This window comes from Ictalurus furcatus, chromosome 6, assembly GCF_023375685.1.
Source record: "Ictalurus furcatus strain D&B chromosome 6, Billie_1.0, whole genome shotgun sequence".
Classification (NCBI taxonomy): domain Eukaryota; kingdom Metazoa; phylum Chordata; class Actinopteri; order Siluriformes; family Ictaluridae; genus Ictalurus; species Ictalurus furcatus.
Genome location: NC_071260.1, coordinates 3,709,369 through 3,725,540, shown reverse-complemented (window position 1 = coordinate 3,725,540; position 16,172 = coordinate 3,709,369). Strand labels below are relative to the sequence as shown.

General features: G+C 38.3%; 1 protein-coding gene across 3 annotated transcripts in view; it reads right to left on the bottom strand.

The window, feature by feature from the left end:
* gulp1a (GULP PTB domain containing engulfment adaptor 1a) overlaps positions 1–16,172 on the bottom strand; it is a 125,870-nt gene that overhangs the window by 64,466 nt on the left and 45,232 nt on the right. The window contains exon 2 of one of the 3 annotated variants that reach the window (XM_053626255.1): positions 1,769–1,858. The exons of 1 other annotated variant lie outside the window; for it this stretch is intronic. The gene's annotated coding sequence lies outside the window, so the exon portion shown is untranslated. Of the gene's footprint in view, positions 1–1,768; positions 2,857–16,172 lie in introns of those variants that run through there. One more of the 3 variants, XM_053626256.1, reaches the window with a different exon arrangement.

Below are 16,172 nucleotides of genomic sequence, written 5' to 3'. Positions count from 1 at the left end.
CTGCCTGTCTCTCTTTCTAATAAACAACTGTTCATCCTGCACTTGCATCCGTCCTATCTCCACTCGAATCATGACAATAGGAGTAGTAGCAGTAGTAGAACTTGTAGTGATCATTTTGTTGTAGTAGTAGTAGTAGTAGTAGTAGTATTTCCTTCATAGCAGAATAAAAGAATAGTGTTGGAAAATGTGGAGTAAAAAGTCAAGTAGCCTCTGTGATGGACTGGAGGCATGGAGCAGCTCTGTATGATGCCATATGTCATACAGTCTGGTCAAAAACGAGAGCCAAATGCTGCAACTTATGATGCGGTGCACAGCAATAAATCTAAAAAGTAACTGAAATGTGAAAAGACGCCAAGCAGATTCAGCACCACAGAAGGCATGGCCGAACACTCAGGAAAAAAAATTAGCCACTCAGTCACCAACCATGCACAAGTGTGTGACTGATGGGAAAAGGCTTGTGGTAGGCAGGTGAAGTGGAGCACTGCTGGGATTGCTCCAGGTGTTATTCAGTTGTGGGGAACATTGGAGCTGAGCTTCTACACATCAGGTTCATGTAAAACAGCAAACTGTTCTGAGCTGCAGTACATAAGTAAGTTAAAGGAAATGGAAAAGTAAAAATCCATATTCTTTGGGATGACCCGAATAAATAAAATGCCCAAGTATTCATAAATTAAGTACATATTAATATCTGCATTCAGTATCTGGAAACTTCATTCATAAGCTCGCTGGATGAGGATGAAAATGATATACAGTGGCCTCCACTAATATTGGCACCCTTGGTAAACATGAGCAAAGAAGCCTGTGAAAAATTCTCATTACTGTTTAACCTTTTGTTCAAAAAAATTCACAAAAACACTCTGGATATCAAACAATTACAAACACAACACATGTTTATCAATATATATATATATATATCTTTTATATTTTATGTATCTAATGTCATCCTTTTTGTTTTGGAATGTTTTGTTTTGGAATGTTTTGGATCATTGTCCTGCTGGAAGATCCAACCACGGCCCGTTTGAAGCTTTCTGGCAGAGGCAGTCAGGTTTTCATTTAATATCTGTTGATATTTGAGAGAGTCCATGATGCCATGTATCCTAAAAAAATGTCCAGGTCCTCTGGCAGAAAAACAGCCCCAAAACATTAAAGATCCACCTCCATATTTAACCGTGGGCATGAGGGACTTTTCCATACGGCTACCTCTCTGTGTGCACCAAAACCACCTCTGGTGTTTATTACCAAAAAGCTCTATTTTGGATTCATCTGACCGTAGAACCCGATCCCATTTGAAGGTCTTATTGATTTATTAAATAACTTACTTTACTTACTTATTTATTCTTATACCACAGTGTTGTTGAATTCTAAAAACTCAACTAGCTTGGTCCGAAGCTGTTAATTCATTTTCTATAACAGCAGCTGTGATAGTACTGAAGCTGCAAATCACAGGTTTATAAAGTTATGTTTTCCGACGTGAGAAAATCTTTGGAACGAAAGAGATTGCAGATTCTTCACAACATTTACTGTCTATTATCTTCAAGCGGGAGAAAATAAAGAGAAGGTTGGTGAAACAATGACATGTTTTAGCTGCTATAACATAAGTGATAAAAGGTACTAACTTGTTTTAAGGACGTTTCGCAACATTAAACATAACTACAAGCAGATGAAAAAAAAAAAAGATAACGTCCGATTCTTTAATTAAAAATGAATTGTTAGTGTTGGCAAATTGCTTTCGTTTGTGGCAAAGCCAAAAAGATACTGGATGTCTTACCAATCCTGGGGTTCTGAAATCGTCTCAAATCCTCGGCTGTTTTCTCACTCATTTAAAAACTTCTTTATCATCACAGGAGCAGTGAGTTTTCTGCAGGGACCAAAATGGAAATATTCATGTAAACATCTTAAATAAAAGGAATATGCCACAAAAAATGGCAACATGGCAATTAGTGAGAGACTCTGGGGACCAGTTAGCACAACTGACTGACCTCTAGTAGATTGAATAAGCAAAAAAATGTTGTAGTGTTATAATAAAGAAACTATTGATAAGGGATTATATATACAGTCCTTATCTAAAGTTCCCTGGAAATCGCTCATAAAACAAGTAGCACTGAACCAAACCCGACACAGCAATTATAGATAAAAGAGAGAAAACAGCAAACAGCAGTGGTGATAGATGTAACATCAAAAAGAGCACATACAAGAAGCTGTAGGAAAACAAGGGACTGAAAAATCCTGCTGTATCGTCCAAAGAATTCTAAAAAACTTATCAATTGAACAGAACTATAAAAAGCTCATTGTGATCGATAGTTTAACTTTCTGTTCTGCTGTTTAGAGATGTGGCCTTAAAAAATGCATGTCTTTTCATGCAAGATCCTGAAGCCTATCACGCAGAATGCCACAGGGCTACAGAGACCAATTTCTTAGAATTAAATACATTTGTTTAAATACATTGTGGATCAGGTGGTAGAGTGGGTTGTCCACTAATCGTAGTGTTGGCGGTTCCATTCCCGGCTCGCGTGACTCCACATGCCGAAGTGTCCTCAGGCAAGACACTGAACCCCAAGTTGCTCCAGATGGCAAGTTAGTGCCTTGCATAGCAGCTCTGCTACCATTGGTGTGTGTGAATGGGTGAATGAGAACCAGTGTAAAGTGCTTTGGATAAAAGCGCTATTTAAGTGCGCCATTTACCATTTGTTACACTTCCCAGAATAACCACCAGGTGGCGCATGGCCTCGAGTGCACCCCGTATTTACGTACCGTAAGGAGTGCTACCCATCATACATGACTGGTGAGCGTGGTCTATTGGTATGATTGGATAGAGGATATGATTATAATGCCAGCAGTTGTGGGTTTGCCCACACACCCCCCCCCCCCCCCACCCCCATGTCTATATTTTCAGCAAATCTAAACAGGACACATAATGTGCAAGGTAAAGTTATTGAAAGTTTGGAAATGATCCGCTACATGCCAGTGTGTCCACTCTGACGCTCAACCACGGCTGGAAGGACTTTAAACAGTCTGTTGATATAATATAATTGTTGCACGCCGTTTCTGTCAGTTCCTCAAACCGGAATTTATTTGCACCAGCAACCAAGTCAGACTTTGTTGTCGGTTTCGCCTTCTTTCGATTGTAGTCCTTCATAGCGTGCCACACCATCTCGAGTGGATTCATATCCGGGGATTCGGCAGGAGTCTTAACCCAGTTTATACCCTCTTCAGCAATGACTCTTCTTGCAGCAGTGTGATTAGGGTCATGGTCCTGAAAAGACAAAACAAAACGGCGGTATTCTCCGAAGTTACCCCTAATATATGGGGCTGTGGTTTCTTTTATAATAGCATCCTCAAAGAAAGAACGATCCATTATCGTAGTATATAACGTGAACATATCTTGAGATCATGTTAATTGATGTCGAGCACACAGAAAAATTACAGTAAGTCAAGATCATGACTTTTATGTCGAGGTCATGAGAAAACAAGAAAGAAAAAAATGAATAATGCATGGCCACTTAGGGTTCCCGTACAATCCTGAAGTCGGATTCAGCTACATTCTCTACATCGACTTACATTGATTGTTAGCTTAGCTTTCTATCATTGTGATAATCATGCCATTTTTCTACCATTAATATATTTTATTCTCAAAACGATACTTTATTCTCATAATTCTACAACTTTATTCTCAAACATTATAATCTCATAATGCTACGACTTCATTCTCAAACGTAATAATCTCAATCTCATGATGCTACGACGTTATTCTCAAACGTTATAATCTCAATCTCATGGTGCTACGACTTTATTCTCAAACTTTACAATCTCAATCTCATGGTGCTACGACTTTATTCTCAAACGTTACAATCTCAATCTCATGATGCTACGACTTTATTCTCAAACGTTATAATCTCAATCTCATGATGCTACGATGTTATTCTCAAACGTTATAATCTCACTCTCATGATGCTACGACGTTATTCTCAAACATTATAATCTCAATCTCATGATGCTACAACTTTATTCTCAAACGTTATAATCTCAATCTCATGATGCTACAACTTTCTTTTTGAAACATGCTCTTGTGAGTGCCTGCTCAGAGCGGAACTCGAACCAGCACCGACCGGAAAGGGAGGCGGACGTGCTAAAGAAAACTCTAAGATTATAGCATACCGTAGGTCGCTAGTGTATCGTTTGAGGCCAGGGGAGTGATGTACCAGCTAGCCTCCATTACTGTTCAATTAAATTATAAAATTACTGTCACTAGAACATTAACACTATGATATTTGACCACTGTTTTATTAGAGCGTTAGCTTTTAAATAGCATATTTTAAATGTAGATGAGGTAATTCATTTAACTGTTCAATGTCATGTAATGTCATGTTCAGTACACCAAAATCAGTTTGCTCGCTCAAAGAATGTGACACGACTGCCACCTAACGGTCTTGTCTCGCCAGCATTGAGTGACATACCACAGCGTACCGCGGCGTACACGGATCACGTTCGCTTTCTTGCGCGTTTTTGATGGCCACATCTGTATTCTTAAGTCAAGACTAAACATACACATTTTGCTAATTCAATTTTTGCTTGTCTTTTGATGGCAAACAATTGCAAAAAGTACATATAGCCATAACATAGCAATATTACACAAATTAAAAATCTGGTTCATGAACAGTAAAAAATGTCTAGCGAATACGTATCAAGTATGATTTTTTTAAACTCTCTTTTTTGTTGCTTATGTTGTTGTTTTATAAATAGCCATTGTTCAACATTCAATTTTGTAAATCCAATTTCCATTTTGCTTTTAGACTACAAAAAAAATGTTCGAAAAAATCGCAAAAGGAACACATCTCAAGTAATATTTCTGAGATATAAAATATATATTATTGGATGGCAAAATTTTATTTTATAATTATACTTTATAGAATTTATTTGATACTTTTGAATCTTGCCATGGTGGTCACGCTTGGTTAACCTGGAGTGTCAGCGTTGTGTTGTGCTTGGACCCAACGCTCAAAAAAGCGACCTCAGGCCTCGCTATGTATGCAGATATGTTTGATAATAGTTTTTACACTTCCATCCATCCATCCATCCATCTTCTACCGCTTACTCCTTCTTCAGGGTCACGGTGTAACCTGGAGCCAATCCCAGGGAGCATCGGGCACAAGGCGGGGTACACCCTGGACAGGGTGCCAGTCCATCGCAGGGCACAATCACTTACACACTCACACACCCATTCATACACTACGGACACTTTAGACATGCCAATCAGCCTACCATGCATGTCTTTGGACTGGGGGAGGAAACCGGAGTACACGGAGGAAACCCCCACAGCACGGGGAGAACATGCAAACTCCGCACACACAGGGCCACAGCAGGAATCGAACCCCGGACCCTGGAGGTGTGAGGCGAACGTGCTAACCACTAAGCCACCGTGCGCCCGGTTTTTACACTTCGATTTTCAAAAAAAAAATTTATTTTGAAAACCCAAAAACGTTTCGAAAACGATCTGAAATGCTCACGTGCAAGCCAGACAATTATGCGGGGACAGGATGTTAAACTGTGATGTCGAATACCTCAAGAACAACATCCATAGTGTGTGAACTGAGCAGTAGAGAAGGAAAAATGTCACAACCAAACACCAACACAGCCAAAAGTTCGTTCATTCATTCATCTTGAGTAACCACAAGAATGTGCGGACTGACCATGAGGTGGAACTTGATACTACTTAATACTACACTAGGGCCTTATTCAAAATCTTTACTCATAGTGCAGTTTGGATCACTGGAGCCATGGATGCTGTAGTACAGCGTAGATCATATGGTCAGCAGCCACAATAAACTGTTGTTGTTTTTTTCTCCTTTTGTCATGGGAACTTACTGTCTCTTATTTTAATTCTAAAATATACAACCTAATCACAAACCCGAGTTCAGTGCTTTTTAGGTGTTAATACAAATGGTATATTAATCAGATTTCTTCATATATAACTTTGGTGAAAACTTCAGTTTAAACTCTGTTATATAAACTGTGCACCTCTAGAAGAATTCTGAAAAACAAGAACTGAAAGTCACCACGTCTATAAGGCTAAGGATTTGTTTTCCCCATGGACCTCGCTAATGGTGGCCGGTGGATTTGAGACCTCGCCTAGGCCTGACAGGTTCTAAACGTGATGAAGGACATGGAGCTGAGGGCAGCACGACTCGAGTCACTGACTTGTTCTAAACCAGAGCCCATTACATGGCCCTAAGGCTTTCCACAATCTGAGTCATTGTGTGTGTGTGTGTGAGTGTGTGTGTGTGTGTGTGTGTGTGTGTGTGTGTGTTCTCACCACACAGATTTCAGCTACACAACTTTTTTGACTTGTATGCTAGAAGCTTATTATACCTTAACTCAAACCTTTTTAATAATCCATACTGGAATTGGCACTCATTTGACAAAAACAACATAGAGGTAGAATTGGACTTGATGTCTGGGTTTTCAAGGGACACAAAATCAATTTGCAGTCTCTCAACAATAAGTCTAAACAGCTTACAATTCGGTGGAACCAAAATAATGCACTAGAAAAATCCCTGAAATGTTAAGAAGAAGAAAGCCAAACAAGCGCCTGAAGGAGCATGACTGATTACAGGACTGACAATCAACATATTCCAAGAAAAGGAATGCAAATCTACCCATAAATCCAATATGTTCCCAAAAAAAGTGCAATGCTACATCCTCTAATATTGTCTAAAAACAAACAGAGTGAGGAGAAAAGTATAGATGTTTTTTGGAGAAAAATTAGCAGGAAAAACTACAAAACATTTATATTTACATGTTCTATTATAATTTTCCCCCAAAAGCATAGGCCTTGCCTAAGCCACTGGGATCTAAAAGACTGGACAAGACAAGAGAACATGAAAAAGTTATTGTTGATTAGCCTGGCGAAGCTAAAGGACAAGACAAGGAAAGCCAAGACGTGCCATGAAAACAAATCCTATACAAACAAGAATAGGTTTTTTTGTCCTTCCCAAAAGGAAATGTGATTAAAACAATAACTGAAACATGAAAATTATGTTAAAACAGCTTGTACTTTTCTGCCAAATAAACATGATTAAATGTATGTGTGTGTGTGTGTAAAATTTTATTCAGAAAGTGGAACACAAACACAATCACGGGGAAGATGGAAGTAAATGTTGCATTTCATTTGGAAATCAAGGTCCCAGAGTCTGGAGGAAGAGTGGAGAGGAACAGAATCCAAGCTGCTTGAAGTCCAGTGTGACGTTTCCACAATCAGTGATGATTTAGGTTGCGATGTCATCTGCTGGTGTTGGTCCAGTGTGTTTTCTCAAGTCGAGAGTCAGTGCAGCGTCTACCAGGAGATTTTAGAGCACTTCATGCTTCCATCTCTTGACGAGCTTTATGGAGATGCTGATTTCCTTTTCCAGCAGGACTCTGCACCTGCCCACAGTGCCAAAACTTCTAGTAACCGGTTTTCTGACCGTGGTGTTACTGTGCTTGATCGTCCAGCCGACTCGCCTGACCTGAACCCCATAGAGAATCTACGAGAGACACCAGACCCGACAATACAGACGAGCTGAAGGCCGCTATCAAAGCAACCTGGGACTTCCAGAACACCTCAGCAGTGCCACAGGCTGATCGAGATTAAATATTTAATCTTAAAGATAAATAAATAAAGATACATTTTTGCACTTTATGTGTAATGAATCTAGAATATATGAAAGGTCTACTTTTTTTTTTTTTTTTTTACTTTTCCACGATATTGTCATTTTTGAGATGCACCTGTATGTAAAAATATGAGAATTTCAGAACCTTGGTGAAATAATTAACATAACAGAATGTCTGCCATCCTTTCTCTTTTTAACCAAACAAATCGTATAAATGAAAGCATTTCCCTCTTAAGCAATCGTGTATATCATGCTATCAAATTACAATATCAGACCTCATAAGGTCTCAGAGCTCCGATTCTATAAACTCCCACTGCGTGTAATCTAGTCTAGTTTCGCAGTTCACACTAACACATAATGCACTAATTTTCTTACTGTGTATTAGCTCTGAAACACTAGATCCCATCCTCCAGCTCAGATCAGACACAATTTCTGATCGGATCCGTTTATGTATTAATTCTGTGAATATGTATTATTCTAACTGACATGATGCAGATCATGACATGACCATGAGATGTATAGGAGGACTAAAAGAGGTAAAAGCACAACAGAGGCCAAGAGAATACGTCAAGACAGACATGCAACCAGAGGGAAGCAACAATTCACACGTTCATTTATTGTATCCTATGTGAAAAGCTTTGATGGCTGTTTTTCTGCTTCCTGACGTACGCAGTCCCAGAGAGTGAAGCCTCCCTCAGGTTCCACACGTCTGTCAGAGCCTCAGTGCCAGAGCGCTGCCGTGGGCAGATAACAGCTTCAGCCTCACACACACACACACACATACACACACACAATCTTGGAGGAGACCCTGGGGCTGAGCCACCCAAAGCATATGCAGCCTTTTTCCATCCATTAAACACGTCTCACACACACTCGATCCAAACCACTTGGACTTCCACAACCAAAAAGCTTATTAGGCTTGGAACAAATTCAGGTAGTAGCAACATTTTCACACTGAGACACCACCTCCAGTTTACACAGTGCTGCCTTAGCAGAGTCTATATATTGCAAAGAATCAATGCATATAGAGGTGAATTATGGTACAGAAGTATGCAACATGGCTGCTGTGTGTATCCTGTGTTCATTCATCATGCAACATGTGCATGTAGTGCAATACAAAGGTAAATAGAGGGGGAAGTATACTGTTTAAGGAATGAAAGACTTGGGGACGTGCAGTTATAGGAGAATAATCAATTACAGGGTGGTATGATGAAGCAGAGTTACTGTTCCCACCTTGGAATTGATTCTTTTCCAATTGCAGCACATCCTGAAGTGTTTACTCCCCCCTCTTATACTACAGCAATGTTCAATTTTTTATTATTTATTAAAGAATAAGATGGAATACGTATAATCCATTTATATTTACACTTAATGCTGTTGCATGTCTGAGAAACAATGTCCTTGTCATCACAGGTCTCTCTTTTTTTTGAGTTACCAAAACAAGTCGTATCAAATTTGCTCGGTTATTTCATCAAATGGTTTATGAGGTAGACGTGTTCACGGTGATTGGTTTTGATTTATATTTAGAATGCATGTCTTCTTATGTACACTTTTCTGGCCACATGCTTCAGTATCTTCAGAAGGCTGACTCTTCAAGTTTCTGTGTAAATGGTTTTCCGTGTCAAACCAAACTCTTGAAACATTGACACATACTGAGCTTTTCGAAGCAAGCTATCGAGAGTGGTAACAAGGTAAGGCTGTAGGAAAAGCTCTGCGATTGCTCATCTGTCATGTCAGTCAAATTGCCTCTTTCTGTAAGAATAGCTGGTTCTTGGCCATGTTTATTGACAAAACATCCCAGACTCTTTATCACAGTGGTTCATGGTTTAGTAACGTTGGTAGAAATCACAATCCACCATTATGAAATTACTATATTTATTAATGAGTTCTGATAGATTTGACTGGTCACTTGAATTGAATGGGTTTAACACCCAGGCTCAATAACAAAGAAAAAAAAAATAACAAAAAAAAAAAATAGGACAATAAATAATTTCCAACTTGGAAGTAAAGAGTTCTGCTGGTGGAAGGCTCGGGAATAGAAAGCTCTATGGCTCTTATAAATAGACAGTAAATATCATATGTAATAAAATGTTCATGAAATAATTCTCTACTAAGTGGGTCTGTGGTGGCTTTACTGTTTGAGAACCGCTGCTCTAGCAAATGCAAAACTTGCAAAACGTTGCTGTTGGAAAATTAAAATGCTCGGGATTAATCACAGTATATTTTATGTTTATCAATCGATTAAATTGCTAAACTACAGCCAACCACATCTAAGATTATAGTCCGAATAAACCGAAGTGGACAGAGATGGATTAAAGGTGAAAGTTCACCAAACAAATCAGACTTCCATACCTTGAAACATACAGACAGGCTTTTACCTTAAGGACCAATTCCATTAACCCCTGTTCCTCTTGAGCTAAGAAATTGGAGACTTTCTTCATTCCTTTAGTGTGGACTGAAGCCTCCGAGTCGGAGGCTCCATTAGTGCTCACTCCGATTAGCCAAACATTGATTTCAGGGGTCGAGTTAGGCTGCACAGTAATTTCAGGGGCCGAGTTAGGCTGCACAGTAATTCCTGGCTGGAATTAATAAAACTTGGGTCACTATAACAGACAGAGAGTGGTGTCGAATGAAATAAAGATGTGCCCAGGTGTGCATTATTGTTTTTTGTTTTGTTTTGTTTTGTTTTTTAATCCACATAATCATACATTTCGACTGATTTCATGTGATTTGTGGTTTTACTGTTTCATTTAAAAGAATTATTCTGAAAATAATCCTAAAACAGTTTCACATAACATGCCTAACGACATGCACTGCAAAAACAGACTTCTAGAAAGAAGCCAAATATTCTTAAATATAATCAAATTAGCTTGTATAAAGCAATTTTGCTTGGCTAGGATTCTTAAAACTAGCATAAAAGTCTAACCACTGAAAGAGCGTAATGGGCCTTAAAACTAGACAAATGTCAAGATTAATTAGCAAGCGGTGCTTATTACAAGCAATGGAAACTCTTTTTGGTCTCTTGATTGAGCTAACTTTAGGAATTTATCTTCTAATTTAAAATTCATAATTAAGAAAAAAAAACAGCTTACAATAAGACAATTTCTTCAAACAGCATAATAAATAAGTGATTTATTAAGACACCAGTAGTTTTGATATTTTTAGCATTTTTATTGAAACATGGAAAACAAACAACCAAAACTGTGAAAGCAAGTGAAACCATAAATGTAACAGCGGAGCCCAGGCAAAAACGTGCGGACTGTGAGAGCGGCTGTAGCACACATGATAACACACAAACATGACAACAAAAGCTCGACAATTTTGCTGAAAAACTAGGGGTACCTTTCATCCGGCTCTCTAGTTCAGTAGGTAGTGAATCAGCATATGGTGTACACGAGCTGGTGCACTTGTAAGGACCCTGTCTCATTACACTTAAGATAAGACTACGTACTCGCGTTGTAAAACATCACCAAAAATTAAAAACGTAAAGATATTTAAGTTTTATGCTACATAAATTTGTTAGCTTAATCGCACGTATTTCTGTCATAATATGTCAAGCAGAAAGGTCATTTATATATCATTACAGCCTTTAAGCACAAAAACAAAACAGCGGTGCGTGCAAACTAATCAGCTAATCACAAACTAGCACTACCAGCCTTCATTTTTACTTTTTTATTTCAGCTTACGTCTTAGCATAAAATATTGATTTACACAGTACAATAGTTCAACGATATTATCTAGACTAGCGGGCTAAAGACAGCACTGCACTAATACTGTAGCTAGCTTAGCTAATGATTGCCTCTAACAGTACATATTTGATATTGTTTTTTTCCAGAATCAGATAGCCTCTGTGTGATTTATTTATTTATTTATTTACTTACTTACTTACTTACTTACTTACTTACTTATTTTTTTTTTCCTAATCTTGGGGGGGGGAATGTTGGATGACATGTGTGCTATATTTACAAGTGCTGTGACAAGTGTGCTGTATATTTGTGAGTCTGTGAGAATGGTAGAGGGAGTGAGGGAAGACACAGACCCTCTCAATTTTGTAAGTAATACACCAGCTAATCAAGTGTGAAGAAGTTTAAGAAGATTCATTACTTCTCCAGGGTTGAGGAAACGCTTTCTATGTGGCACTGGGAAAAGAATCACTAGCAGGCTTCAGGTGCTATATTACTAGTATAAAACTGGAAGGAAAAGTGTGAGGCTGTGTTTAAAAGGTTTGAGAATAGTCACAGCAGCAGTTTGATGCATTTTTAAAAGTCAAATTTTTTATGTGGCTATATACTGAAAAAGTGTCTGATAAAATGCAAATGAAGATTCATTATCGGTGATTAGCTATTGGGAATAATGGTGATCTGTGATTGGTCATTGGGAACAATGGTGATCTGTGATCGGAAAAAATGGTGTTTGCTGATTGGTCATTAGGAACCATGGTGATCAGGGATTTGCTGTTGGTAACCATGGTGATCAGGGATTGGTCATTGGGAACCATGGTGATAAGGGATTGGTCATTGGGAACCATGGTGATCAGTGATTGGTCATTAGGAACCATGGTGATCAGGGATTTGCTGTTGGTAACCATGGTGATCAGGGATTGGTCATTGGGAACCATGGTGATAAGGGATTGGTCATTGGGAACCATGGTGATCAGTGATTGGTCATTAGGAAACATGGTGATCAGGGATTGGTCATTGGAAACAATGGGACAAACCTGTGATGTGAGCTGGAGAGCTGTATCGCCATCGTCAGTCGCCATCGTCTGCTCAAATCAGACTTGTTGCTGGGATCTTTTTTTTTTTAATACAGTCATTAAAGAAGACTAAAAAATGTCCCATGTTACAGTCAAATGTAGTGAAACATCGCTAAATCGGCAACACTGGCCAGTAAGGTGGCTTTATTTTCTCTAGTTGCACTTATTTTCTTCTACGAAACTACCAAGTCAAGTTATTATTAATGAAAGAAGATGATGGTCTTCAAAACAAGGCACCTGTGATTTTAACAAAGAGACATCATTACCTGTCTGGGATATTAAATATTTTAAAGCTCGAAGTAAGTTTAACCCATCCTCTAGGAAATATTAGTTTATTTATGAATATGACATAGTGTATATCCATATTATACAAGATGTATATACACATTACAGGACCTGAGCATAGTGATTTAGGGGTGAAAAAAAAAATCACTAAACAATTTATTGCTTCATAAATTACTCCAATGCCTAAACATTGGTCTAAATTAGTCTTAGACAAATGCTGATGCTGTCCTTTTTAGCTGTCTTCTTTCATTTTCTTGCACAATCGATGCTGAGCTCAAGTCCAGTAATAATCTATAGGAAAAGCAGATGCAAAATCCAGGTGGCTGTCTCCAAAAAATAATCCTAATTAGAGCCCACAGATGGTCCTCTTAAAGCATAAACTGGCAGGTTTATTTACTAAGGAGGGTATAAATAGCTGAGATAAGTACTTTAACCCCAGGATGCTTTGCAAATAGCAGCTCTGGTTTAAAAAAAAAATCCATGTGCAAATAGTGATGAACTCAGACATGTGTGGGCTAAAAGTAAATATTAAGACTCTCATTTCCTGGAACGGGTCATTCACTTGATATAATGTTCCTATATTCCTATAATCCGGAGTCTTTCAATGTGAGAAGCTTTTAGATGTCCAGAATTCAATCACTGTGACAGCTCTATCCATTCGTCTGATGCTCAGCTGCGCACTGCGTCTCAGTACGCTATGTTCGTTATTTTCGTTTTTGTTGTTCCATTTTTATTGTTCAATGTTTGTTTGTTTGTTTGTTTGTTTACGGCTCGTGTAAAAGTGGAAGGGATGACTGGCTGGAAGGATCTACTCCCGGTTTCGATAGCGTGGATTATTGGCCTGTTTGGATCATGTTTGCAGACGCAATCTCCTATCGACACGTGGAAGTTGGGGTTCGGATGTGGCTCGCACACCTGTACAGCCGAAAGACTTTGCTGGAGATAAATTCAAAGATGTCTCAGGAGAGGATAACGAGCAACTTTAATGGCTTGATGGTGGAAAACATACCACAGGAGATGATTAGATCGAAATGCAAAAAACGAGGAAGGAGAGGTAGCATTCGGAACCGCCTGCGCCGGAGATTTAACCGGCCGCCCAGCCGTCTATTATCTTCAGTAACCTGAGCTCATTGAACAGTACAGTGGATATAATAAGATTGTACACAAGGTACTGTAACGAATTCCGTGAGGCATCTTTGCTTTACGGATATATAGCAAACTATATCTTTGCTATAGTGCTTTACGGAGAGGTGGGTACAATCTAAAATGCCTGACTTTCTCTTTGAGGTATCTGGAATCACCTTAGTACGAGCAGACGGGGATAAAGATTCGGGTAAGAGTAAGGGCGGCCGGACGGGTGTGTCCATAAACGATAAGTGGTGCCGTGTGTATTCAGTAAAATGCAAGATCTGTGATCCAAATGTAGGTAGGAAATTCTAGGTATGACTTTAAGACCTTTTTTTTTTTTTTTTATCTGCCAAGAGAATTTGGATGTATTTTGCTGTTTGGGTTTATTTTCCTCCCAGCGGCAACCCATCGCAGGCTCAGCTATACAGATGCACCCGTGATAGTGCTCGGGGACTTAAATCAATGCAATCTGGAGTCTCTGTTACCAGGATTCGAACAATATGTAAAGACAGAAACAAGGAAAGACAATATTTTGTGAATGTCAACGATGCTTAGGTGTCTAGGTGTAGACCAGCGATACTGAATTCTGATCATAATGTCGTGTATATGACACCAGTGTATAAGACCAAACTTAAAAGAGGCAAACTGGAAAAGGAAGTAATGAGACTGTGGTCGAATGACAGTAGAGAAGCACTGAGAGCCTGTTTTGATTGGCGAGACCGGGAAATTTTTCACTAGATGAAAGGGCTACAGTAATAAGTGATTATATTTATTTTTGTGTGTGGCTGGTTATAGGAGATTAAAGTTTATCCAAATAATAAATCATATGTGACCAACGATATAAAGGAAGTTATGAATGGAAGGAAAGTAAGCATTTAAAAACAAGGACTTTAGAGTACTCAGACAGACAGAAAAAGAGTTCAAAATCAAATTGAAGGAAGCAAAAGAATCTCATAGACAGCAGTTAGAAGAAGCCTTCAGGGTTAAAAATAATGAATTTAGCTTTGCCAATGAATTGAACACCTTGTTTTTTTTTTTTTACTAGATTTGAACCTACAGGTAACTATGTCAAACGTAATGAACCAGTACATTAAATACAGATGTACCTTCTCCTTCAGAGAGGATTGTTGTGATGTTGAAGATGTTAGGAAGACATTTCAATCTACAAATAAGAGCACAGCCGTAGGACCGGATGCGATGTAGTCCGGGTCTCCTAAAGAATTTTGCATACTGTTCTTATGTTATGGAAAACGTCATACATAAAACCGTTACAGAAAATCCAAAAGAATGCAAGGATTACAGACCTGCAGCCCTCACTTCAGTAATTCTGAAATGTTTAGAAAGAATACTGCTTAAATATCTGGTGAGCACAATCAAAGAATGATTTCGATGTATGATTTAGACTGAAATATATATACGAGGTTGTTGTAAAGTCCCATTTAACACTCAGAAGTATTTGAATTAAATGACACTCGCTGATGGTAAACTCATTAGCTTAGTTTTTAGTTAACGTGTGGTCACAGTTGTAAACAGTGAGCTTACTACATTTAAACATGCTTAATTAATTAATTTTGGTTAACAGTAAATCTATTAACCAGCTGAAACATATTACTTGGGGAGCGCTGGAGAGACGAGGACCCTGTCCCACTACTAGAAATGTGCTGGGAGCTTTAATATTTTTAACGTTTTCTTAAGTTTCTTGTTTTTGTATTCTCATGTTCGAAAAAGTTTCAAAGTATACCTTAAGATCAGTGCTACAGAAGGTAATATATAATATAAGGGTTTGGGTTTTTTTTTTTTTAGTTCCTCTTATATTGTGAATAATTTGGGTTTTGTAAACGAAGTATCATCCTATGGTTTTAAATTCAAGGTTTTGTCCAATTTTGTTGCCATGTCCATTTTAAAGTCAACCCTAAATGAGGTCGAGGTAACAGATTTATATTTGAAAGGTTGAGGTTGAAGCCATCTTGATTTGCATGGAGGATCGGATCCAACAATAATGGAGTTTCTTATAAAATTATTATTAAAACGTTTATCAAAAATCGAAAGGCCATCGACTAAAAGTTGGGGACATTGTAAGGTTGAATCATTAATTAATTAATATCTACAACTGAAGGTTTAGTTAATGTTGTTATGCCATTGGGGACAGCCTTAAATATATTTTTTTTATTATTATTATTTTTATTTAAAAGTGTATAATTGCCCATTCTTGTCAATAGGCTCGTTTACAATAAATATGTTATGCTGGAACCAATTCTCCATGTACAGTGACTTCATGTTACAAGTGATATTACCATTGTTCCAGATAAAACATCTATTGGGAGAGAAATTGTGCATGTACATAAGTGAGCAGTACA